The 26,525-nt window shown below is 50.7% G+C and overlaps 1 protein-coding gene across 4 annotated transcripts in view; it reads left to right on the top strand.

Annotated features, from left to right (window-relative positions):
• The first annotated feature begins 7,949 nt into the window (after window positions 1-7,949).
• Window positions 7,950-26,525, top strand: part of TNS3 (tensin 3) — a 310,203-nt gene continuing 291,627 nt past the window's right edge. For all 4 annotated transcript variants that reach the window (XM_030932723.1, XM_030932719.1, XM_010374408.2 and 1 more), the window contains exon 1: window positions 7,950-8,304. The gene's annotated coding sequence lies outside the window, so the exon portion shown is untranslated. The remainder of the gene's footprint in view (window positions 8,305-26,525) is intronic.

Genomic DNA, 26,525 nt, shown 5'->3' with positions numbered 1-26,525 from the left:
TTGGTAGTTTCTTTTTTTTCCTCTTTTTCTTTTCTTTCTTTCTTTCTTTCTTTCTTTCTTTTTTTTTTTTTTTTTTTTTTTTTTTTGAGATGGAGTCTTGCTCTGTCACCCAGGCAGGAGTGCAGTGGTGCATTTCAGTTCACTGCAACCTCCACCTCCTGGGTTCAAGCTATTCTCCTGTCTCAGCCTCCTCAGTAGCTGGAACTACAGGTGCGCGCCACCACTCCCAGCTAATTTGTATATTTTTAGTAGAGACAGGGTTTCACCATACTGGCCAGGCTGGTCTCGAACTCTTGACCTCAGGAGATCGCCCTTCTTCAGCCTCCCAAAGTGCTGGGATTATAGGTGTGAGCCACCGCACCCAGCAGCTAGTTTCTTTTGATGGTACTTGGGGAATAAAATCTGGGTAAATCTAAGTGATAATGCTTACTTTGATTCAAGGAGTGCTTTTTAGTTCCTGGTGAGTATGAGGAAAACTGACACAAGGGCAGCACCGAGGGAAGTTTAGTTAATGACTGTGGTGCCTGCAGTGGCATCAGAAGAGGACCTGAACTGGCCAGGTGCGGTGGCTCAAGCCTGTAATCCCAGCATTTTGGGAGGCCGAGACGGGCGGATCACGAGGTCAGGAGATCGAGACCATCCTGGCTAACACGGTGAAACCCCGTCTCTACTAACAATACAAAAACTAGCCGGGCGAGGTGGCGGGCGCCTGTAGTCCCAGCTACTCGGGAGGCTAAGGCAGGAGAATGGTGGGAACCCGGGAGGCGGAGCTTGCAGTGAGCTGAGATCCGGCCACTGCACTCCAGCCTGGGTGACAGAGCGAGACTCTGTCTCAAAAAAAAAAAAAAAAAAAAAAAAAAAAAAAAAAAAAAAAAAGAGTCGGAAGAGGACCTGAGCACATGGGGCTGGGCACTGTGGAGACTTGTGCATGGGGATGGGTGGGCAGTTGCGGCTTTCCGCTCCTAGGGTTCATTTCCTTTTAGAAAATGACATCGTTTTCCAGAAAACTAGACAACTGTAGTCTCATTTTTAGAAACTAGTATGTTGTGCAAAGGACATACAGCATCAAAGGTAGGAAGGGGTGTTGTAGAGATGAAAACCATTCCCAAAAATTTGTGCAGCTCTGAGTCAGAGACGTCTAGACCAGAGGATTACACTCCAATGATGTGATGCGGGGCAGCCAGGCAAGCTCCTAGCAGAAACCTGGTGGATGACCTGGAGGTTTTCTTTTCTTTTTTGAGACAGAGTTTTGCTCTTGTTGCCCAGGCTGGAGTGCAATGGCACGATCTCGGCTCACTGCAACCTCCGCCTCCCAGGTTTAAGTGATTTCCCTGTCTCAACCTCCCAAGTAGCTGGGATTATAGGCGCCTGCCACCATGCCCAGCTAAATTTTTTGTATTTTCAGTAGAGACAGGGTCTCACCATGTTGGCCAGGCTGGTCTTGAATTCCTGACCTCAGGTGATCCACCTGCCTTGGCCTCCCGAAATGCTGGGATTACAGTCATGAGCCACCACGCCCGGCCAAGTTGGAAGTTTTCTAGAATAAGCGGAAACAGGCTCTTCCAGGCAAAGCAACAGAGGGAGCCAGCAGAACCCGCTTTTCCCTTCTGTGGGACTCCCAGCCGCCAGTCAGGTAGCTGCAAAGAGCTTTAGGGTTTCCAGGGGATCGCTGCCAAGTGGACATAAAACATTTGAATAGACATTCCCTTCTCTATTTCATAATTGTATGTATGTATGTATGTATGTATGCATTTATTTATGTATTTATTGTTTTATGTGAGGCAGAATCTCACTCTGTTGCCCAGGCTGGAGTGCAGTGGTGAGATCTCAGCTCAATATAACCGCTGCCCCCTGGGTTCAAGCAATTCTCATGCCTCAGCCTCCTGAGTAGCCGGAATTACAGGCGTTCACCACCATGCTTAGTTAATTTTTGTGTTTTTAGTAGAGGCAGGGTTTCTCCATGTTGGCCAGACTGGTCTCGAACTCCTGACCTTGAGTCAAGAGTGATCCTCCTGCCTCAGCCTCCCACAGTGCTGGGATTACAGGCACGAGCCACCACGCCTGGCCCACAAAGCAAAACCACAGAGCCCCAAGCCAATGATCTAGCTGCTTTGGTCTATATTTCTGTGAGCACCCCTAAGGCACCAGACCCTGTGGGGCCAGTGGTCACTCTTCGGCCAGGGCACTTCTCAAGGCTGGTTGCGCTCATTCCCCTCTCCAGCCAATCTCCAAGGCCTGCCCAGGCATACGGCACCTCTCAAACAGCTGCTGTGGAGCCATGGTTTGCCAAGTTCTCCTTGTGCCTCAGGCACTGTGCTAAGAGCTTCAGGAAGGTAATCTCACCCAGTTCTCATAAAGTTCATGTGGCTTTAGGTTTAATACCTTCATTTTACAGGTTAGAAAACTGAGGCTCGCAGAGGTGTTTGTGATGCAGCTCCAGAATTCTTACTGTAATCTACCTGAATTTAAAAGGATCCAAGTTTAGCCATTCCACCATGTGGCCCCTCCTGCATGTTTCTCCAGCCTAGGCTCTCAGCAGCCTCCTGTGGGCTCTCTCTCACTGCCTGTCTTCGTCCCCTCTGGCCACCTCCTCGCATTGCCCGGCACAGGCTCGAGCACTGCCCCCTCGCACTGACACCAGGCTCTTACAGGGCTTCCTGCTTTGCACCTGCAGCCTGCCCCTCCTCCACCCACATGGCTCCAGAAAGGTCTGCCCGGCAGACTCCTGAGTCTCAGGCAGTCCCTGCAGAGAGCCCTCCCCAGGCTCCCTCTCCTGTTCCCTTATAGCCATTGGGAGATATCTGTCATGATGTCATCAGATTATCACTGCTCTCCAAGAAAGGCCTTCCTACTGGGCAAAGAATGGGCTGATTTCTACTAAGCTGGGTGATCCCCATCATGGGAGTCAGTCAAGCATTTGTCAGGGATAGTGAAGGTTCTTGCAGTCGGAAAAATCTGGAATCTCAGATCCAACCAGGGTAACCAATGTTGACTTCATTCAGGCTCTGATTTTTTACTGCAGTGATTCTAGAAGCAGAGGGCCATGGGGCTGGCACAGTGCAAGAAGTCCCTATAGGTATGTTAAGAAGAAGAACCTGGGCTGGGTGTGGTGGCTCACGCCTGTAATCCCAACACTTTGGGAGGCGGAGGTGGGCAGATCATCTGAGGTTGGGAATTCGAGACCAGTCTGACCAACATGGAGAAAGCTGTCTCTACTGAAAATACAAAAATTAGCTGGGCATGGTGGTGCATGCCTGTAATCCCAGCTACTCAGGAGGCTGAGGCAGGAGAATTGCTTGAACCTGGGAGGCGGAGATTGTGGTGAGCTGAGATTGCGCCATTGCACTCCAGCCTGGGCAACAAGAGCGAAACTCTGTGGAAGAAGAAGGAGGAGGAGAAGGGGAGGAGGAGGAGGAGGAAGAAGAGGAGGAAGAAGAGGAAGAAGAAAAGAAGAGGAAGAGGAGGAAGAGGAAGAGGAGGAAGAGGAAGAGGAGGAAGAGGAAGAGGAGGAAGAGGAAGAGGAGGAAGAGGAAGAAGAGGAAGAGGAAGAAGAGGAGGAAGAGGAGGAGGAGGAGGAGGAGGAAGAAGAAGGAGAAGGAGAAGGAGAAGGAGAAGAAGAAGAACCTGAATCTGCATCCATGCAGTGGGCATCCACGAAGTGGGCTCCCAGGGCCCATGTTTGTAGAGTTGGTGTGCAGGTGCAGTTTTTGGAAACAAGGTTCTGTATTAGGGTTCTCCAGAGAAACAGAACCAATAGGGCATATGCAGATATAAAGGAGAAATTTATTTATTTATTTATTTTTGAGATGGAGTCTCGCTCTGTTGCCCAGGCTGGAATGCAGTGGTGCATTCTTGGCTCACTGCAAGCTCTGCCTCCTGGGTTCACGCCATTCTCCTGCCTCAGCTTCCCGAGTAGCTGGGACTACAGGCGCCTGCCACCACACCCCGCTAAGTTTTTATTTTTTTGTTTTTTAGTAGAGACGGGGTTTCACCATGTTAGCCAGGATTGTCTTGATCTCCTGACCTCGTGCTCTGCCCGCCTTTGCCTCCCAAAGTGCTGGGATTACAGGCGTGAGCCATCGTGCCCAGCTTAGAAGAAATTTATTGTAGGAATTGGCTCACACAGTTATGGAGGCTAAGTTCTACATCTGCAAACTGGAGACACAGGAAAGCTTGTGGTGTAATTGCCAGTCTCAGTCCAAAGGCCTGAAAACCAGGAGCACTGGTATTTCAGGGCAAAAGAAAATGAATGTTCCAGCTCAAGAAGGAAGGGGAAGAATTCACCCTTTTTCTGCCTTTTTATTTTCTACTTGGGCCCTTGAAGGACTGGATGGTGCCCACCCAAATTGGTGAGGATGGATTTGCTTTACTCAGTCTACCCATTCAAATGCTAAGCTTTTTCAGAAATGCCCCACCCACACACCCAGAAATCACATTTTACCAGCTATCTGGGCAGCCCTTAGCCCAGTCAAGTTGACATCTGACATGAACCATCACAAACACCAAGGTTACATACATTCCGAAAAGGTGCTAAGACATGGAAAAGCTGAGGTGCCTCTAGCCAGGCCTGCCAAGTGTAAAGCCCACTTTGTTGAGTTGTAGGTGAGGATTCGTGTGTTTGGGAAGAGAAAAAGGAAGAGAGAAAAGGGCCAGATGTTCCAATAAGAGTCTCAAGGGACTTAGTATCTTTTTTTTCTTTCTTTTTTCTTTTGAGACAGAGTCTTGCTCTGTCACCCAGGCTGGAGTGCAGTGGTATGATCTCAGCTCACTGCAACCTCCACCTCCTGGGTTCAAGTGATTCTCCTGTCTCCGCACTTCACTCTGCCTCCAGAGTAGCTTGAACTACAGGTGCGTGCCACCACTCCCAGCTAATTTTTGTATTTTTAGTAGAGACGGGGTTTCATCATATTGGCCAGGATGGTCTCGATCTCTTGACCTCATGATCCGCCCTCCTCGGCCTCCCAAAGTGCTGGGATTATAGGTGTGAGCCACCCTGCCCAGCTGAGACTTCTTTTTTTTTTTTTTTTTTTTTTTTTTTTTGAGACAGAGTTTTGCTCTGTCGCCCAGGCTGGAGTGCAGTGGCCGGATTTCAGCTCACTGCAAGCTCCGCCTCCTAGGTTCCCGCCATTCTCCTGCCTCAGCCTCCCGAGTAGCTGGGACTACAGGCGCCGCCACCTCGCCCGGCTAGTTTTTTGTATTTTTTAGTAGAGACGGGGTTTCACCAGGTTAGCCAGGATGGTCTCGATCTCCTGACCTCGTGATCCGCCCGTCTCGGCCTCCCAAAGAGCTGGGATTACAGGCTTGAGCCACCGCGCCCGGCCGAGACTCAGTATCTTAAGGCAAAACACAGGCATTTGCTCATGCTCCAACTTCACAGTTCTCTGAACACCCTGTAGAGCTTTGTAACTCCATCCTGTGTAATGTTTCCTGCTTCTCTTTCAGTTGGTCTTTGGGAAATACTAACTTAAGTGACAGAAAATAAGAAATAAGGGAAAATATCCAAGTCCTTGCTCATATACCTCCCTTGATCTAGGGATACAAATTATCAGATTTTTGCGGCGGCAAAGACAATCTTCATTGCAATGACAAGCTTCCAACACATCTTCTAAAACTCCTACAGGGGAGAAGCAAGAATGAGTCTGCAGAGAAGGGCTCAGGGAGGAAGGAGATTGGCGGGAGGTTCTTGCCCAGACTTCCCTGCCCTCTGCTTGGCATACTAGGAGGGAGAGGCCACTTTTGGCATATTACTGCTTTTTTTTTTTTTTTTTTTTTTTCAGCTAAATGTTGGGGACTTTTGCTTTCAAATTTGAGATTTTTTTTTGGATGGCTAAGGATGGAAAAAATGCACATTCCCTTTTCCAGATACTTGTTCATGCCCTGTTTTTGTCTAATTTCTTGGAAACTCGAAGTTGCAGCCTGGCAAGTGGGGAGGCCCTGGGCTGGGGAAGCGAAGCTCTGGAAGGGGCCCAGGTCCTGACAGGGGATCCAGAGAGGCTTCCCTTCATGTGCCTCTGGACGAGGTGTGGGGAACCTGGGGAGCAGCCGCCCCAGCCAAAACAGAGTGCATGGGGATACTGGAGCCTGGTTTTTCTTCTCCTTTCTTGAGATACTGCCAGGGAATATAACCACAGATACTGCATGAATGAGCACCCAAATCAATTTCTGCTAAACAAAGGTGTGGCTGGGGCATCCCCTTCCATTGCTACCCCAACAAGGGCAGTGCAGCCGGTGGGGCCATCTGGCTTTGGTGTGAGTAGCAGTTTGGAGAGACTTTAGGAGAGGCTCCCTGACAAAGGGCCAGAGAACCCCAGCACTGCACTGAGTTTTCCTGACTATGAGTTCTCAGGCAAACAACAGTGTCAACTCCAGTAAATGGGTGCCCTAACACTGCACCCATTTGATGCAAATTCATGTTGTCACTCGGCCAACATGGTTTTTGGTATTATGACGGTTTCTGTGATGCACAGAATAGCATGTAATTGGCTCTGGGTGTGAAGGTCACCACAGTCTAATGGAAGAGAGGGTTGAGCAAAGTGATGATTTGGTCCAATTGCACAGAGTGGATGGTGTGGTCAGGCAGCTGGGAAGTAGTTAAGAGTAGCCTCAAGGCCAGATAGTCCTGAGTCCCTCCCACTTTCTTTGCCTGACCAGGTGGGTGACCTTCAACAAGTTGCCTAGAATGTCAGATCCGGTTTCCTTAACAGGACAAAGGGGATTGTAACAGTACCAGCCTCACCCCCTATTCCTAACTCAGCTGGCTGTGGCCTCCTCCCCACCTTCCCCTGTGGCATCTTCCCTGGCACCCCCTGACCCATCTCATTGACTCTTGGCCTGGTGTCTCCTAGAGGGCAGGAAAAATGACTGCCTCATCTCTGAGGGTTGGGGCTTGGTGTTCATGAAGTCTTTGCCTGGGAATAAGTACCCAGATCAGTCTGGGGATGAGAAACGACACAACCTTCCAGAGCATAGCAGGGGGTGTTCAAGTCTTCCAGAAAAACAGCTCTTGTTTCTCCTTGTGTGGTGGGAGTGGAGTCAGAGCATGGCTCAGGCCCCACATTCTCAGCTGTTTGGATCTGGAGCCTCCAAGTTTCTGTTGGTTGCTTCTGAAAGTCTTTTCCAGGATAATTATTCTTGCTCAGTTTCTTTGCCATCTCTGATAAGCTGTTTTCCCTGCTTCCCCCGCTGCCCTGAAGGGGCCAGAGGAGCAGGGCAGGACCCCAGGGCTGCGGATGGGTTAGGCAGTTCTGCTCCCGGATCCAAAGTTTTGGAGGTGACTGTCCTCCAAAACTTGCCCTGGGCCCTGCTCCGAGTGGGATGATGAGACCGCCTGCTCCACGTGGCAGATGAAATCTAGGTCTCTCTTCTGTGGGAGGCTGGCGGGGAAGATGTTTTCCTGCAAAGGACCACAGGACGAACCGCTGATGAAATTTCTCTTGTGACCTCCCTGGAGGAAGAGCACTTCTGATTTCTGCAGAATTTTTCTATTCCTCCGATCTCACAAATGGGGAAACTGAGGCTAAGAGACAGAGTTCAGGGTCATCTGAATCTCAGAGATAGACAGTCAGGATGGACAACCTATAGGCCTTTCCTCCTCTGAGAATCTCTCTGCTCGGGATCGTTTTTCTGGTTTCCGCCTGGCTTGCCTAAATTCTGCTCATTTGTCCCGGCGCATTTTAAGAAGTCATGTGACTTCTAAAGACTTCCCTGACCTCCTCCCTTCATTAGCTGGGTCTTTCAGGGGCTTCTAGGGCACCCTGGGCTTTCCGGAGCGGCTGTGCTCCTTTATGTATGCGCGACCCCACTAGACTGTGAGCCACAGGAGGGAGGGTAGGTCTTGCTCCCGGAGAGCACCTTAATTACAAGCGCTTAATTAAAGAATGAACTGGTTGTGCAGGAACCAGGATCCGAACCCGCCTCCCCAGGTACTCTAACACCGGCCCGGCGGAACCTGCAAGTCTCCAGACCGCTTGGAGCCTGGGCTGCTCAATGGGTCCGATAATCCCGGGTCCCCTCCGCAGCCAGCGAAGGGATGTCCCAGAGCACACCTCGGCAGGGCTGGGGGTCCGGGTGACCTGCGCCTGGAGGCGCGCCGTATTGTTAGGGTGATGAGGCCAGGTGACCCACCAGGCTCGGGGCGCGGGCGCGGGCGCGGGGGCCGGCCGTGGCGATTGCCCGCGCCGCCTCGAGGGGGCCCTGCAGCTGGCGCCGGCCGCCAGCCAGGAGGACGGGCCCGCCCGCGCGCTACTCGGAGCCCAGCCTCGCTGCGGCCATCGCCCCGCCGGACCGCGCCGCAGGCTCCCCCAGGTACTGGGGCCGGGGAAGGAGGAAACGCCGCCACGCGCCGCCGCCCTCTTTGTTTCGGGCCCGGCGCGGGCTTTCGCGATCCGGGCGTAGGAACGACGCTTGGGGAGCGCAGGGATCTGGAGCTGGGGCGCGGGGATGGAGTTCGGTGAACGCGGAGGACGGGAGCTCAGGGAGCGGAGATGGGCTCATGGGGGAACCCAGGTTAGGGACCCCGGGGACCCGGTTGGGGGCGCACGGGCAAGGGGTTTGGTGCGCGCGGGTACGGGGTTTGGGGCGCGTGGCCGGCGGCGGCTCGGCAGGAGTCCCAGGACAGGGGCTGGGGCGCGCGGGCCAGCTCCGCTGGAGTCCGGGGACGGGGGCACTGACTGCCTGGGTTTGGAGACAGGGCTGGGACGCAGGACCACTCGAGTGGGACCCGTGGCGCCCGGGTGCCCTGGACTGAGACTGCGGGCAGAGACTGGAGCAGTTCTGTCGCAGTCGCTGTCGGGACTGAGCGGACTCTGTACCCTAGGACTCCTCGAGACTCCAGGTGGAGAGCGCAGCTAGAGGCTTCAATGGGCAGGCTCGAAACCCTTCTCCTACTTTTTCTAGGCAAACTCTCAGTGCGTCTCTTTCCCTTTCCCTTTGGTGTGTGGGAGGTAGGGGGTCCTTTTGCGCTTCCTTTTTTTCCCCGAAGGACGGGACCTCGGGGCGGGGGGATGTTCCGGGGTGGGGTGGGGTAGGGGGGGCTGTCCCAGGCTGGGGGCCAGCTCTGTGGCATGTGCTTCCTGGCACGCGGGAGCTGTCGCTGACAAGCAGCAGGAAGGAGGGTCCCTGACGTCCCAGGGGTCTCTGTGTCGGTGCTGCGCAGCGGCCTGACATGTGAGTCCGGGGTCCTTTGCTTGGAGTGATTTGAGTGTCTGTGGCGGGAAGACACTTAGGCGTTCCTCTGGCATTCTCCAGACAGTGTCAGCAGGTGACCTGGACTCCAGCGTGGTTGAAAAACTCAAAGCGCCCTCAGGGTGTGGGGCCAGCAGAGAGCACTACTGAGGGTGGTCACAACGCCCTGGGAAGCCCCCAGGCTTCCTTGGGGCCCATTCGCACACTTTGATCTTCCGAGTTGGCTTCTCCCCCATTTTTTTCACTACTTAAATGCATGATCATGGAGGACTCTGAAAAGATACTGGGAAGTATGAATGCAGAACTCATTGTATTAATATTGCATAGCCCTTCAGAACTAACCAACCTTTTGATATTTTGGTAGATTTTCTTGAGGCTTTGGTCTGTGCATATTACTTTTTTAAAGTGCTTTCATGCTTTCCCTTTTGAATGAGGTTTGCTTGTTCTGGTGATTCTGGTTCTTCCCTCTTTGGGGCCTGTGAGGTTATATTTGCAAATCAATCAACAAGTATTAAGAAAGGCTTTTCTGTGCTGAGGCCTTGAGGGCCAGGGAGGGGGTGGGGAGTCTCTGCAGCTGGAGGGTGGAGGGGCAAGGCCATTACCCAGAGATGGAGGTGCTCAGGGTCCTGGTGGGGGTGTGGCAGCACAGGGGGTGGGGGTTGTGTACACAGGGAGCTGACAGGAGGAACTGGCAGCAAGCCAGACTCCTGACCTTAGAAATAGTAATGGTGACCCCGAAGACAAAGTAACAGGAACGCTTATTGAGTGTTTGCTTGTGCTAAATGCTTTCCAGGCATTCATTTCATTTCACCCAAATTACAGTCCTTGGAGGAAGTTGGGATTATGATTACCCCATTTTACAGACGAGTAAACTGAGGCAAAGGAAGGCCAAGTAACTTGGCCGAGATGAAATGAAACATGGCACTAGTGCAGCCTGGGATTCTGGGACAGGACTGTGGGGTCCCAGAGCCCTGCTCCTGGCTGCTGCTGCATGTCTGACTGTCGCCTGAATTCTAATGCATGTCCAGACAGCAATTCCTCAGCTGAGGCTGCCATAGCTATCAGCAGCTCAGCTGAATTATTTCTTTAAAAATCAGCAAGATGGAAAAACTAGTAGCCCCGGGGCACTACTTATTCCTGAATGCAAATTGATTGTTTTGTTTTTTCTTAAAAAGTATCTCTTTGGTACCTAGTGGTTTGGAAGCCAGCTGCACTACTTATTCTTGAATGCAAATGGATTTTTTTTTTTTTTTTTTACAAAGTATCTCTTTGGCACCTAATGTTTTGATAGTGAGCTATTTGCAAATGTGACTCTAGAAATAAAAGGCAGGAAAGGGGGTGTCAAAGTGTGTTCCTCCACTGCAGGAGGTGTTGCTGAAGGGGATAGCAGAGACCTGAAGAGGAGGCAATATGGCAAGAACAGTGAGTGGAAGGGCTGACCTACTACCATCTGGCAGTCGCAGCTTACATCTGCTTAGCATTCTACACAAGGACCCATTTTACAGATGAGTAAAATACCAAGTAAATTCCTCAAGTCCGGGAACAGTTAGGGATCTGAATGAACCCAGTCCTCTGATTCTATGTGCCCCACCCCTTTCCTAAGATCAGCCTATTGTAAACCACCCCTGTTCAGGGGAAGCCTCTTGTTCCCTCTGTGTCCCTGTGTATGAACTTGCGAGGGGGAGGAACTTTCCACCTTCCTGAGGGCAGAAAGCATTATTTAGATCTCTGCCACTTATAGGAGGCCAGAGACATTTGCTGAGTGCCTCAGCAGCACACTTAGAATTGAGGCTTCGAGGCTTCCTCACAGTGGCCCCATAGATTTCCCAGGGAGGAGGAGCCTCCTGTGTTGCGGGTGGATCTGGTGGGTTTGCTCCATGCAGCAGGGGCTGCCATGGGAAGGGTAGGTCTGGGCGTCTGAAGCTCTCCAGGAGGTGAGTTGACCCTGGGACCCCCGGGTCCTTCCTGTAGGACTCCAGAAATCATTGGGGGATCAGCTAACCCCTGCAAGCCATGCCTGGAATGACCTAGAGCTAGTCCTGTCTATCTAGAATCCTCTGCTGCTATCCTTGTTGATCTAGAATAAGGGATGCTGGTTAGTTGGTTAATTAAGTAGGTGTTTAGTTAACCATCATGACGTGGAACACAGTTCTTTCAGCCTCCACAGTGAAGGGCGTGTTGCGTGGCTTCATCTTCACAGGGATTGTGGTTCACAGTGTGTCATTTCCACGCTGCCTCACTGCTTCTGAGACGCCGAGACAACAAAAATCGCTGCCACCAAAATGCTGCTGAGCAGGGCTACATTCTCCTAGATTGAGAGGGCGTTTTGAATTTTAGAGTATGTTGAGTCCTGATGCAGGTCCGTGTCCTGCTGCAGGGCTTTTCGGGGGCAGCTCGGGCAGGAACAGTGGTTTCCTTGATGTCTGTCCGTTTCTCGTAAAAGCAGAAAACTAGACTCTCCAAGTTTCTTGAGCTTTCTGTTTGTACCCTGTGACTCAGGAATGTGTTTGGTACACGTCCACCACTGCAATGTGGGATTGGAGTGCTGAGCTCGGGGTCCTTCGGGTGTCTCCATTGTCTGTGTGGCAGCATCTCCTGCCATGCTCAGTGTACTTGAGGAGCACCGTGGCCCTCTAGGCACACCTCTAACCACCCCCCCAACCTCCCTGCCCCATGCACCTGGTGCAGCTCCAGCTGGTATCCCTCACCTGTTGCCTCCTACCCTCGCTGGGAGCTGCCTCTGCCAAACAGGAGGGAGGAGGCCAGTGAAAATGAGGGTGACTGAGGAGGGAGGCCATTAACTTGGGGATGAAGTACTGCACGCAATTTAGGGTCCGTCAGAATGCTCCCTGTGTCAGGGAAGGGAGGATTCTTACATGCTGATTTTTCTTTCTTTCTTTCTTTCTTTTTTTTAAGATGGAGTCTTGCTAGAGTCCAGTCAGGCCATCTCAGCTCACTGCAATCCCTGCCTCCTGGGTTTAAGCAGTTCTGCCTCAGCCTCCCAAGTAGCTGGATTACAGGCGCACACCACCACACCCAGCTAATTTTTGTATTTTTAGTAGAGATGGGGTTTTGCCTTGTTGGCCAGGCTGGTCTTGAACTCCTGACCTCAGGTGATCCACCTGCCTCGGCCTCCCAAAGTGTGGGATTGCAGGTGTGAGCCACTGCGCCCGGCTGATTTTTTTTTTTTTGGAAGGCAGTAGTCTAGTACTCTTTTGTCTCCTGGGCAAAATGAATGAAAGATTATGCTGAAGGATTCTACGTCTGTGATCTAGAAAATTCCCTCTGGCAGAGGGAGGTACTCTCGGAGCTAGGGAAGTGCTCCTCAGAGCCACCCCTCAGGGGAGAGACCTCTCTGTCCCTGTCTCCACCCCAGCGCTGGGCAGGAAACCCTGGGAACCCTCTGCAAACAGCCCGCCTGCCCTCAGCCTAATAATGCAGCTAACAAGACCCCTTTCCTTTCACTACTTAAGTACCCAAGCTGGCTCTGGCACTTTCTGTTCCCAGTCTAATTGTTGCTAAACCATGCACGTATGCCATCTTGATGGTCTTCCTTTTCGGGAAGAGAGCGCTGAGACAGCGAGCTCAAGTCACTTGTGTGTGTTGTGAGCATACCAAGCCTTGGATCTGAATCCACGTCCGTCAGCAATGCTTGGAGTTCTTGCCAAGATGAGGGGTTTGTGCAGTCTCCACCCACAGCCCAGCCCCTGCTGGAGCGGCCAGGCCAAGGCTCAGGAGCTGCGGTGTGCCTGCCGTCTACTGCAGCCAGTGCGCCAGTCCCAGCTGCTTCCTCGGCCCCCAAGGCTGGGCCTTTCTTTACTCTTCCTTCCTCCCTCAACTCTAATTATGGTTCATGTTAGATTGCCTGCCCTTCCTCTTCCTCTTCTCTTTTGGGGAAAGATAATAGCACTTAATACGCCCTTTGCAGGCCTGGCTTTGTTTCTAAGATATCAGAAGAATCTTTAGGAATCTTTCTTCTAGTTGCCCAAGTGAGCGGCAACCTGTCGGCACCCAGGAAGGATGAACATGGGTGCCCTGCTAACGATTACAAGTGCCACTCCTAGCCAGGCCATGCCCCTGGGGACACCGGGGGACATCTCCAGGTGGACTAAAGTAGGTCACCTCCTTTCATTGTGTCTTGGCAGCCACAGTGTGACGTGGCATCTCTTGTGTGTAGAGTTTATGAAACTGCTCCTGTAAAGTAGAGACCAATTCGCTGATGCTTTAAATACACCGGGATACACTCGTGGCAATACTGAAAGAAAGAAAGAAAGAAAGAAAGTCCTCGGGAAGTGGCCGGCCGAGGCCGTTCAGTGCCGTCTGCAGTTGCTTCTCTTTTTACAGGAGAGCCCGGGCTCTGCTCCAGGCCCTGGGATTATTTCTCGCTGGAGGATTCGGGAATCCGCGCTCTCCTCATCACCCTGGAACACAGCTGCAGTGTGTAGCATTTCACTCACTTGGAGCCACACAATAAAAGGCACAGGCCCACATCTGGCTGTGCAGTACAGCGGGCAGGAGAGTGGGCCCTGGGGCACACTGGGCCATTAGCAGGGGCATCTGCATCCTGGCCTGTGCACATTCCTCCCTGGAGCGCCGGGCTGGCTCTGCAAACAAAGGGGCCTGGTCCTGGCATTCTTCTCCACCTTGTAATCCATCACCTTTCTTAGAGGTGTCCCTGGGCGCCTACCCCTTTCATCACTGGCCATTTGGGAGGTAGATCAAAGGTACGCACAGGAGGCTGTGACATAGGCCAGGCTCTGGCATCCCACAAACCTGGGGTAGAACTGCCCTTTGCCCTGGGAGGTTCTGGGGTTATTGTGACTGTGTTTGTCATTTGTCGCCTTTGCAGCCTGGGGTTGTCGTTCCTCCACAGGTTCTGGAGCCCAGGGGTGGGAGCCACGTGGGGTTTTCTTTCCTCCTTCTGGGCTCCAGGCCCAGTGTACTTTGGTCCTGCTGAATTTCCATGGCCCCAGGGGCCTGAAAAGCACCTTGTGGTCCTTTTGGAGAACAACTTCCTCATTCTTGGAGGTGCTAATCTGATCCCCTGGGAGGGAACTGTGTGCCAACTGGTTGACACAGGGGAGGCCAGCGTGATAGAGATGAGTTTTTCGCCAAAGATCAGGGACAGGTGTTTCCAGTTTGTCTCCTCTGGAAAGATCTGCAGAGCCGGGTGGACAGGGCTGGAGGAAAGGGGGCCTGTGTGCATGTCCTGGGTAGGTGCTAAGGGAGATAGGAGGGCTCTACGTGGGTGAAGAATGCATTTCTGTCTTGTCCTGCACGCAGGAGGGAGGCACACTTGTTAATCTGTATTACTCGGAGAGTAGCAGAAGACTCTCAAGTAATGAACATATCTTTGCTTCTTAATTTGCTTTTTGACTATTTTTCTACAAAATAGTTGTCTTGTAATATGTGCTCATTGTTGACTTGGAAAAGATAGAGAAATGCTAAGGAAAAAGGAAAAATTTTCTTCTAATATCACCTCCACAGAGGTTCATATTTTAGCCTGCTTGTGTGCCATATGTTTTCCGTGCTTTTTTAATTTACCAAGCTGAGATCATACCATATGTATTTTTTTGTATCCTGTATTTTAAAATCAGTGTGGCAGTATAAGCATTTCCCAATCCAGAAATAGCTCTGTGTAAATATGACTGCTGATGACAGTATAGTACTTCAGTATGTGGATGTACCACGATATTTCGACTTCACTATTTGTTCATCGATCATTTACATCCTGTGTTATGCTTGCACATAGGTCTTTGGGCAGATTGTAGCTAGTCATGTTCTTAAAAGGATTTCTAGCAGACTCTTTGACATCAGAGAATACAAACTTTTTTTTTTTAAACTGTGGTAAAACATGCATAACATGAACTTTGTCGTTTTAATCATGCTTAGCTGTGCAGTTATGCGACATTAGGTACCCTCACGTTGTGCAGCCATCACCCCCCTCGAGCTCCAGAACTCTTTCCATTTTGCAGAACTGAAACTGGGTGTCCCTTAAGCACTAACTCCCTACGTTCCCCTCCCCCCAGTCCCTGGCAACCACCATTCTACTTTCTGTCCCTATGAAACCGACTACATCGGGTGCCTCATACAAGTGGAATCATACAGTATTTGTATTTTTTGTGATTTGTTTATTTCACTTAGCATACTGTCCTCAAGGTTTCATCCATGTGGTAGTATGTGTCACAATTTCTATCTTTTTAAGGCTGAATAATACGGTGTGTGTGTGTGTATGTGTGTGTATGAACAGCACATTTTGTTTATCCATTCCTCTGTTGATACACTTACAGTTCTACACTTCAGCTGTTGTGAATAATGCTGCTATGGACATGGGTGTATAAGTCCCTTCTTTCCTTTTTTTTTTGGTGAATACAAGCTTTTTGGAGTTCCTTGGCGTATATGGTCAAATTGCAGTTGAGACATAGGGTGCTGGCTGGATTCTCAGGTGTCCCCCCCCCCCCCCCCCCCCCCCCCCCCCGCTGTCCTTAAACATGGCCAGGTTGTCACCCCCAGGGTAAAAACCAGGCCTGCAGGAAAAGGAGGAAAAGGAAGAGGGAGACTTCTTACCGAGCTATTTTGACAGATTGTGTAAACTCTGTGATTAATGGGATGAGAAAGCAGGAAGAATGTCTTTCATTTAAAAAAAAAAAAAAAGCCTTCGGGGTTGCTTGGTTTTATTTTCAATTAAAAGGGTCTGATTTTGTTTCTGGAGAATGGTTTTAATTTGGATAAATGGTTCAGTCTGGGAACCGCATGCCAGAGTCTATGATCTATGAGTGCAATTACTCAGGGTTTCCTCGGCTGCTTTTCTGAGGGAACAGTCCAGAATTGGGCTCGCTCTGGTTTGGCTCTGTTAAACGTGGATGCAGGCCCCAGGGCACTTGGAGTGAGGCGGTTTTTGTGATCAGTCCTTGAAGTGCAGCCATAATGCCCTCCCCATAATGCCTTCCCCAACTGACGGTGGTTAATTTTTACCCTCTAAGAATGTGTTCACAATTCCAAGTCAGGAATGTCAACAGCAGGCTGTTGTTTCCCACTCCTTGGAACATGTTGAACCAGAATTACTGGCATCTTTTCCAACGTGGGCATTTGCAGAATTGGTGAGATTTGGGGGCTCAAGGAGGAGGCAGACTCATCCTAATGTTCCTCCTCCGGATTACTCGAGGTCCCTGGCTAGGCAGGACTGCAGGCCCAGAGATAGGGCTGTGGTGGGTTGTTCTATCTGGGGTCAACTGGTGTTTCTTTCCAAGGGGATGCTGGACTGGGGGAGGTGAGGGACTAAATCCTAGGTGGCTTTGAGGAAGGACCTGTTGCGATGGAGGGGCAACGTGGGCAGAGGCCGTGGGCAGGGCCTCCTGCTGTGTTCTAGAGTAGCAAAGGGGATTTACAGAAGGCAAAGAAGAATGCAAAGACACAAGGTAGGGTGTTCCACCCTTTAGGAGAACTGTGGCAAAGCCCTGGGTAACTTTCCATGGTGCTTGCAGATTTGAGACCAATGCCCGACCAACCTAGTGGGCTGGTGGGAGGCAGCGTGGAGGGTGGCAGGGTGTTCCCAGGGTGGGAGGTGGAGACAGTCTGCACTGAAATTTCAATAGGCTTGCTCGTGATGTGGGTGAAGGCATTGCCCTGCTGGCTTGTATCAGGGCATTGGCTCCTGGACCCTCAACAAAGGGCATATTAGCATAATGAATAGTTAAGTCGCTTGGTTGGGCTCCAGTCCATGGGGCCCTGGCCTCTTTCCGAAGGAAGGACTGGTGGGTGGGCCCCACCTCTGGAGATCCAGCCTGCATTGGGACCACACTGAGAAATGTTTTCCCAGGCCTGGGCCACATGTGCCCCTTGATTTCTGGGGCAGCCCTGGTGGCAACTCCCCACGTATCCCGGTGAGACCGTTCTCATTTTCCACTGGCAAGGATACAGGTGTAACCAGATAATTCTGATGAAAACTTTGAGTGAGACAGGTAACCCGCAACACAGAGAGTAGGTATGTGCTGCTCTTTTTTTTTTTTTTTTTTGAGACAGAGTCTCATTCTGTCGCCCAGACTGGAGTGCAGTGGCACGATCTTGGCTCACTGCAACCTCTGCCTCTTGGGTTCAAGAGACTCTTCTGCCTCAGCCTCCATAGCTGGGACTACAGACGTGTGCCACCACAACCCCACTAATTTTTGTATTTTTAAAAGTAGAGACAGTGTTTCACCATGTTGGCCAGGCTGGTCTCGAACTCCTCACCTCAGGTGATCTGCCCGCCTCCCAAAGTACTTTCGGCTTCCCAAAGTGCTGGGATTACAGGCATGAGCCACTGCGCCTGGTCATGTGTTGCTCTTTAACTCCCCACCCCAACCTCCATTAAATAGGAATAGTCTAAAACATAGTTCATTGAGAGCGTACTGTGCATTTTGCTTGTTTTTTTTTTTTTTTTGAGATGGAGTCTCCTTCTGTTGCCCAGGCTGGGGTGCAGGGGTGCAATCTTGGCTCACTGCAAGCTCCGCCTCCCGGGTTCACGCCATTCTCCTGCCTCAGCCTCCTGAGTAGCTGGGACTACAGGCTCACGCCACCACGCCCAGCTAATTTTTTTGTACTTTTAGTAGAGATGGGGTTTCACTGTGTTAGCCAGGAAGGTCTTGATCTCCTGACCTCATGATCCGCCCGCCTTGGCCTCCCAAAGTTCTGGGATTACAGGCGTGAGCCACTGTGCCCGGCCGGCATTTTGCTTGTTATTAGGGATGATGTGACAACTGGAACGGTGTTCATTCACTTTTAAAAGGCTCACTCTTCTCATGGGATAACAGAACACACTATCATTCATTTTCCTTTTCCCACGAAGGTGTTTGCAGCGGTGGGCATGAGAAGCATAGTGTGTGTGTGACTATCACGCCAATGGTTCTCCCAAACCTGGATCCCAACCTAGGCATTGCCAGTCTCTGGGTGTCACCCTCCCATTTATGATTGTAGGGACTTCTCAGAATGCCCTGGAGGGATGGCCTTACTCCAAACGGTGCCTTGGCTGCCGGGCTGGCTATTTGTGAGTAAAAGATGTTTGTCAATGCTGCTGCTTTTAGAACATGCCCACGCCACATCAGCTACAGCTTGTCGGGTGTCTGGTTGTCTGTCTGTGCAGAGCCCATTGGGAGGTCTGTGCAGCCTCACACCTAGCAGTGAGGTGGCCCCTCTGCATGGTCATGCCCTGCGGAGTTGCATTCCTCTCCCTGATGGCTGGCTGCCAGGACCTGTGGGCCCCAGCTAGAGGGGTGGGAGGTGCTGTGACTCCTGCCAAGCTAGCTCTTCACAGGCTGGGTTAGTTCTTCCGAAGCGTGGTTTCCTGGGACACCACGCATGGGGCAAGCACAGCTGTGTGACCAGTGGCATGCTGACAGGGCTAGACACACACTGGGCTGCTTAATGCCGACCTTGGCCTGTGAATCTGTGACCAGGACTCTTGGTGAGCGGCCAGCTGGGGGCTGTTGGTGCTGAGTTCAGCTCTGTAGCCAAAAACGTTCCAGCTGATTTCCAGACAGACCCGGCTTCCGTTTTCAATGCCAAGATGAGCTGGGCGAATGAGTGGGAGCTGACAGAGACTTTTGGCTGACTGTGATCGCTATTGTCTGGAGTCCCCTTGACCCTCTGGAGGTACTGCCTCTCCTTTCATTTGTACATATCGGTTTTTCTGCATGGTTCCGCCTCTTGTCAGCCAGGCTCTGGGGACACCAGCTTTTCCGTTTCCCATACTGCCAGATGGCTTTGAGCAAACAAGAGGAAGGCCCCAGCGTGGGTGCAGCCTGTGGTTGCGTTGTCCTGCCTGTTTACCCTGGGGGTGAAGCGGAAAGGGAGCAGGCTTTGTAGGAACCCAGGTGGCACCCCTTCTCATCCCTGCCACTTGTTCTCCTTGTGGTCCTGGGATCTTCCCCAAACATCTCTGAAGTGGTGCTGAAAACTGGGTTGATAGTACAGACCTCACTGAGCTGTTAGGAGTAGCTATCGACACCCTGTACCCGAGGTTCTCTCCAATGGAAACCAGGTAACCTTCGATTCCTTTTCTTTCATCTGTGGTTGGTCATCTGGGTGGGACGCTGACCACCGGAGGCCTGGTGCCCTGTCCTGAGGCCCAGTTAGCCATGGCCTTCATCTGCTCACATTCTGTGGATTGGGTTGTGTAATATTTGTTTGTATCCCTCAGTTCTCCAAGGACAAGAAGGCTGCTGCTAAAAAAAAAAAAAAGATAAGAGCTTTGGAGGGGACCGGGTGCGGTGGCTCACGCCTGTAATCCCAGCACTTTGGGAGGGCGAGGCGGGCGGATCACGAGGTCAGGAGATCAAGACCATCCCATCCCGGCTCACATAGTGAAACCCCGTCTCTACTAAAAATACAAAAAACTAGCCGAGCGTGATGGCGGGTGCATGTAGTCCCAGCTACTCGGGAGGCTGAGTCAGGAGAATGGCGTGAACCCGGGAGGCGGAGCTTGCAGTGAGCCGAGATCGCGCCACTGCACTCTAGCCTAGGCGACAGAGCGAGACTCCGTCTCAAAAAAACAAAAAAACAACAAAAAAAGAGCTTTGGAAGGAGCTTAGAGTTAGCTACATGTACTTGCCAAGGTGTGACATCACTCAGAGCCTCCATTCCATCCTCTGGACAGCCAGGAGCTGGCCTCCCAATCCGCTGCCCACTGGGCACACTTCACAATGGGAGGAGACAGTTACACATCTAGATGGAAACATTCTAGAAGTGATTGCTTATGAGGAGAGAGGGAAATGCTGGCACATTTTCCCAGGATTTTGTTCATGTTTTTATTAGGGCCACAACTTTTGTTCTTGGAGTTTTGCTTTGTAACTTATTCCTTTAACTTGCAGAAGAGAACCATTTACAACTCATCTTACAGACTTGAGAATCTAGCCTACTGTTATTTCCTTGGAAAATAGCCACATTGCTAGCTAGTTGTTGTGTTATTGAAAGTTGATGACAATGCCCCCAGCAGTCCATGCAGGTTCGCTGAGAAGAGTTGCACCTTTGGAGCTGTGACTTCAGCACAAAAAAATATTCTTCTTGGACAGTGTGTTGTGGGGTTTGCTTGCTTCAAATCCGTACTGCCAAATGGCATGAATCATTTCCTTTTTCTTCCTCTCAAAATGTAGTCCAGTCTTGATGCAGACGCATCAGCACTGTGTAATCCCTTGTGTAATATTTATTTATTTGTTTTTTTTTTTTTTTTGAGACGGAGTCTCGCTCTGTCGCCCGGGCTGGAGTGCAGTGGCCGGATCTCAGCTCACTGCAAGCTCCGCCTCCCGGGTTTAGGCCATTCTCCTGCCTCAGCCTCCCGAGTAGCTGGGACTACAGGCGCCCGCCACCTCGCCCGACTAGTTTTTTGTATTTTTTAGTAGAGACGGGGTTTCACAGTGTTAGCCAGGATGGTCTTAATCTCCTGACCTCGTGATCTGCCCGTCTCGGCCTCCCAAAGTGCTGGGATTACAGGCTTGAGCCACCGCGCCCGGCCTGTTTTTTCTTTTTCTTGAGATGGAGTCTCGCTCTTGTCGCCCAGGCTGGAATGCAATGGCATGATCTTGGCTCACTGCAACCTCTAACTCCTGGGTTCAAGTGATTCTCCTGCCTCAGCCTCCCGAGTAGCTGGGATTACAGGTGCGTGCTACCACGCCCAACTAATTTTTGTGTTTTTAGTAGAGAGGGGATTTCACCATGTTGGCCAGGCTGGTGGCGAACTCCTGACCTCAGGTGATCCGCCTGCCTTGGCCTCCCAAAGTGCTGGGATTACAGGCGTGAGCCACCGTGCCCAACCCATTTTTTCTTTTTATTGAGACAGAGTCTTGCTCTGTCACCCAGGCTAGAGTACAGTGGCACAATCTTGGCTCACTGTAGCCTCTGCCTCCCGGGTTCAAGTGATTCTCCTGCCTCAGCCTCCCAAGTCACTGGGATTACAGGCGACCATCACCACGCCCAGCTAATTTTTGTATTTTTAGTAGACGAGGTTTTCCCATGTTGGCCAAGCTGGTCTTGAACTCATGACCTCAGGAGATCCACCCACCTTGGCCTCCCAAAGTGTTGCGATTATAGACGTGAGCCACCACGCCTGGCCCCTGTGTAGTATGTATGTATGTGTGTATGTATGTATACATGTATGTTTGTGACGGAATCTCACTCTGTCACCCAGGCTGGAGTGCAGTGGTGCCATCTTGGCTCACTGGAACCTCCACCTCCCTGGTTCAAGCAATTCTCCTGCCTCAGCCTCCCAAGTAGCTGGGATTACAGGCTCGCATCACCACATCCGGCTAATTTTTTTGTGTTTTTAGTAGAGGCGGGGTTTCATTATGTTGGCCAGGCTGGTCTGGAACTCCTGAACCCAGGTAATCTACCCTCCTCGGCCTCCCAAAGTGCCGGGATTACAGGTGTGAGCCACTGCACCTGGACCCTTGTGCAGGTTTTGTTCTTATAAAGATGTTGGGTATCCAGCAGACTGGTCCTGGGAAAATGGCTCCTCTCCCCCTTTCTGCTTTGTGCTGAGACCCCCAGATCATGTTCACAAATTCTGCATCAGGGACTGAGTGCACGTAAGACATTGGGCAAATTTTGGAGAGATGTTTGGTGGATAATACATAAGCTTCATGTCTGAAGCACGTCAATTCTCAGATGAGCAACTGCTCAGATCCGGGCCCAGAGGAGGAGTGGGTGCAGTGATGATGGCCATGCTGTGAATACTGTGGGCTTTGTTCACAGCCACAGTGAGGAGGAGATAGGGTGTCCCGGTACAAGTTATCGCTCTATCTGCAGATCCATCTGTCCTTCCTTAAAGAGGCGGCAGCCCACTTCAGGGCCATTGTGTCAAACAGTTGGCGTTTGGCCTTGGCCCTGGGTAAAACACATGGCAGGGTATCACGTGGGTGCCGCTCACGACTCCCCCACATCTGCCGGGGTTTCCATAACGCACTGTTCTGTTTGCAGCTGTGCGAATGCGATATGGCACAGCAGCCGCTCATAGACCTCAGGCTTGTTGCCATGCATAGAAGGTGCACACCACAGAGGGGAGGCCGCGGGCAGGGAAGTGGCTGGCATGAATTATTGACTGTGTGTGAGGCCCTGTGCAGGGAGATTCACTTGTTCCTTCTTTTGTTGATTTATTCATTCACTCACTCATTCCTTTCATGCAGCTAATGTTTAGTGAGTGCCTGCTGTGTCTCAGATACATTTAACCCTCACTCACTCTGTAGAAACTGAGACTCAAGCTGAATGCAGGGTGAGGTAGCTTGCCCACCATCTCAGCTTGGACATGGTGAGGCAAGGGGCTTCTGATCACACCCCTCTGACCCACAGTCTGCTTGTCTCCATCCTGCCTGCTCCGGAGCCCCCAGTTCTGCCAGCCACATCTCGAAGGTGAGGGAAGACGACCCCGTGATCCGTTCGGGGCTATGTTCCTGCTGCTATGGCCTGACTGGCCTCTCCCTACCCTCTCCTGCAGGCCCTGGGGCTCTCTGGAGCCCAAGGCTTAGTGTTTTGAATCACCGGTCTTTCCTTTGGGGGCTGCCTGTGCCAACTTTTCAAGGGCTTGATTGCAGAGCAGCCTCTCAGAGGGTCTTGGGGGAGCCCCCAGAGTGGAGTTTTGCCAGGGTGCCTGTGGGTACAGACAGCAAGGTGGAGGCAGCTTAGAAATCAGCATGTCACAGCACTGGGCTGAAGAATCAGTGGGATGCCTGAGCCTCTCGTTTTAGGGGGCAGCTGGCAGAGTAAGTCATGTTAGGCCCGGCTTGTTCCTTATCACTGAGCAGTGTTGCCTGCGAGGGATGTACCATAGTTTACTTAATCACTCACCTGTTGCAAGACTTCCAGTTCATGAACATGATATATCTTCTCAGTTATTTAGATTATCTTTCACGTCTTTCATTGGCATCTGTGTAGTTTTGGCATACAGGTCCTGTATATGTCTTGTTCAGGTTTACACCCAAGTGTCTCACTTTTTTTTTTTTTCTTTGAGACGGAGTCTCGCTCTGTCCCCAGGCTGGAGTGCAGTGGCGCCATCTCGGCTCACTGCAAACTCGACCTCCCGGGTTCACTTCATTCTCCTGCCTCAGCCTCCCAAGTAGCTGGGACTACAGGCGCCCCCACCATTCCCGACTAATTTTTTGTGTTTTTAGTAGAGACGGGGTTTCACTGTGTTAGCCAGGATGGTCTCAATTTCCTGACCTTGTGATCCGCCTGCCTTGGCCTCCTAAAATGCTGGGATTACAGGTGTGAGCCACCGTGCCGGGCCTCACTTCTTAAAGTGATTGTGGATGGCCTTGTATTTTTAATTTTGTGCCTGTGTGCTCATTACTAGTACATAGAAGTGCAATTAACTTTTGTATGTTTACCTTGTATCCTGTGACCTTGCAAAGTTTTGTTTTGTATATTCCTGGGGATTTCCCATGTAGATAATCATGCCATCTGAAAATAGGGACAATGTTATTTCTTCCTGGACTTTGCCTTTTCAAAGGGCTCAGGCCAGTTTCCTTGTAGATTTTGCGTAGTATGGATTTGTATGGTTCTTCTCTCCTCATTAGATTCAGGATAAGCAGTTTTTGACAAATGATTACATATGCGTGAGGTGCCTCTGCTTGCCTCACATTAAGAGATGGAATGTCTCTCTCTTTTTTTTTTTTGAGATGGAGTCCCGCTCTGTAGCCCAGGCTGGAGTGCAGTGGTACCATCTCAGCTCACTGTTTCAAGTGATTGTCCTGCCTCAGCTTCCTGAGTAGCTGGGCCTACAGGCACACACCACCACGCCCAGCTGATTTTTTGTATTTTCAGTAGAGACGGGGTTTGACCATGTTGGCCAGGCTGGTCTCGAACTCCTGATCTCAGGTGATCCACCTGCCTCGGTGTCCCTAAGTGCTGGGATTACAGGCATGAGTTACCGCTCCCGGCCATGAGATGGAATGTCTTTTTGTCCTGCTGTTGGCCCGCTAAGTCAGATCACTTGGTTGAGACCCTGATTCCCTTCTTACCTTTGAGACTTTAACAACTCCGAACAACTTTCAGCCATTTTCACATCCAAAGATGACCTTTGCCTGAATTAGTTATTCCCTTAGAAGTTATGCAGCAGTAGCTCTTAACTGTTTTTAAACACTTGTAGAAACACTAATTATCTTGCATATAATCGGACTGTTACTTAGCAATACCTTTTGCTTGGGGAGCAAGCTCTTCAGAGTAAAAGGGAGAGCAGAACGGAAGAGAATCATGTTTATTGTGTTGATTCCATAGGTGATTTGCAAATCTGACAAAACAAAGATGTGTGCCTTTTCTCAAACCCTGACTCTATAGGAGCACCCTGAGTACCTTTGGGCAGCACGCTATGTAACTGCAGTGGAGACATCAATGTGGCTGCGATCATTGCCAAATGATAGATGCTTGCCCAGGCTCACCTACCAGGCAGGCGGCTGCTTGGGTGGCTCTGATGAGGAGTCCATGTTTTTGGATGAGTGCTGTCTTAAGTCAGCAGTTCTCACAGTGAGGTCCTGACACCAGCATTAGCATCCCCTGGAAACTGTTAGGAATGCCAGTCCTGGGTTCCACCCCAGACAGACCTCCTGCATCAGACACTTTGGGTTGGGGCTCGACAGGGTTTGGAACCACTCATCTGGATTAATCTTTTTTCCAATATGTAGTACTAATCTGAAACCCTAGTGAAGCTGTTAATTGAGATGTCTTTAAAGTTCCATGTGGCTTTGCAGTAATCCACGTATATCATGCTATCAGACTGTGGCTGGTTGCTCTTCCAAAGCCTCTTAGAGCCTGTGTGAGGAATAAGCTGCATTTACAGTTCTCATACTTAGGATAACTCCTTTTAGCTCCTTGAACCCCCAATGTGAGTTTTTGCCTAAGATTAAGAAATCCAGCAGAGTTCGAAATTGGAAAGTGAGGTTGGTGTTAACTAGTGTAAATTTGTGCATATTTTCTGCATTTGTTTATATTTAACTTTGTACCCCACCTACTGGCTTATTACCTTAAGAAATAAAAAGTTGGCCAGACATGGTGACTCATGCCTGTAATCCCAGTAATTTGGGAGGCTGAGGCAGGCTGATCACCCAAGGTCAGGATTTTGAGACCAGCCTGGCCAGCATGGTGAAACCCTGTCTTTACTAAAAATACAAAAAATCAACCGGGCATATGGTGTGCGCCTGTACTCCCAGCTACTCGGGAAGCTGAGGCAGAAAAATCACTTGAACCTGGGAGATGGAGGTTGCAGTGAGCTGAGACTGCAGCACTGCACTCTAGCCTGGGAGAAAGAGCGAGCCTCTGTCTCCAGAAAAAAAGGCCAGGCGTGGTGGCTCATGCCTGCAGTCCCAGCACTTTGGGAGGCCAAGGTGGGGGATCACGAGGTCGGGAGATTGAGACCATCCTGGCTAACACGGTGAAACTGTATCTACTAAAAATACAAAAAGTTAGCCAGGCGTGGTGGCGGGTGCCTGTAGTCCCAGCTACTCGGGAGGCTGAGGCAAGAGAATGGCGTGAACCCGTGAGGCGGAGGTTGCAGTGAGCTGAGATGGCTCCACTGCACTCCAGCCTGGGCGACACGGCGAGACTCCATCTCAAAATAAATAAATAAATAAATAAATAAATAAATAAATAAATAAACTAAAATAAAAAGAAATTAAAAAATCAGCATTTCTGGAGGCCAGTGTCTTTATAGCCTGCTCTACTGGTTGAGGATTTTGATTTTTCACCAATGAGATGCAGACTGAGCTTCTTTTGTGTGCAAGTCAGTCTGCTTTTCTTACAACGAGGAGTTGAATTCCTATGAACTCAGGAGCAAGTAGGTAGCCATGTGTGCATCTGGATCAAGCTGTGAGAAGGGGACATGTCTGCAGAGGAAAAGAAGGTGCTGTGGAAACTGAGAGGTGAATGGGAATAGGGTGGGGGAGGCAGCCAAGATCTTAGTGGTATTAATCAGTCAGGTTGTCCAGTAAACATAACCAACAGGGCATGTTCATATATATGCATACATATATATGTATATATATATATGAATAAATTTTAGCAGTTCTTGAGGTTGCAGTTTTTTTTTTTTTTTCTGAGATGGAGTCTCACTCTGTTGCCCAGGCTGGAGTGCAATGGCGGGATCTCGGCTCCTCTGCCTCCTGGGTTTAAGTGATTCTTCTGCCTCAGCTCCCGAATAGCTGGGATTACAGGTGCGCGCCACTAGGCCTGGCTAATTTTTGTATTTTTAGTAGAGACGGGGTTTCACCATGTTAGTCAGGCTGGTCTCGAACTCCTGACCTCGTGATCCACCCGCCTCGGCCTCCCAAAGTGCTGGGATTACAGGCATGAGCCACCGCAATTGGCAAGGTTGCGTCTTGAGTCTGAAG

Source organism: Rhinopithecus roxellana, chromosome 6, assembly GCF_007565055.1.
Source record: "Rhinopithecus roxellana isolate Shanxi Qingling chromosome 6, ASM756505v1, whole genome shotgun sequence".
Classification (NCBI taxonomy): domain Eukaryota; kingdom Metazoa; phylum Chordata; class Mammalia; order Primates; family Cercopithecidae; genus Rhinopithecus; species Rhinopithecus roxellana.
This window is presented reverse-complemented; position numbering and strand designations above follow the sequence as displayed.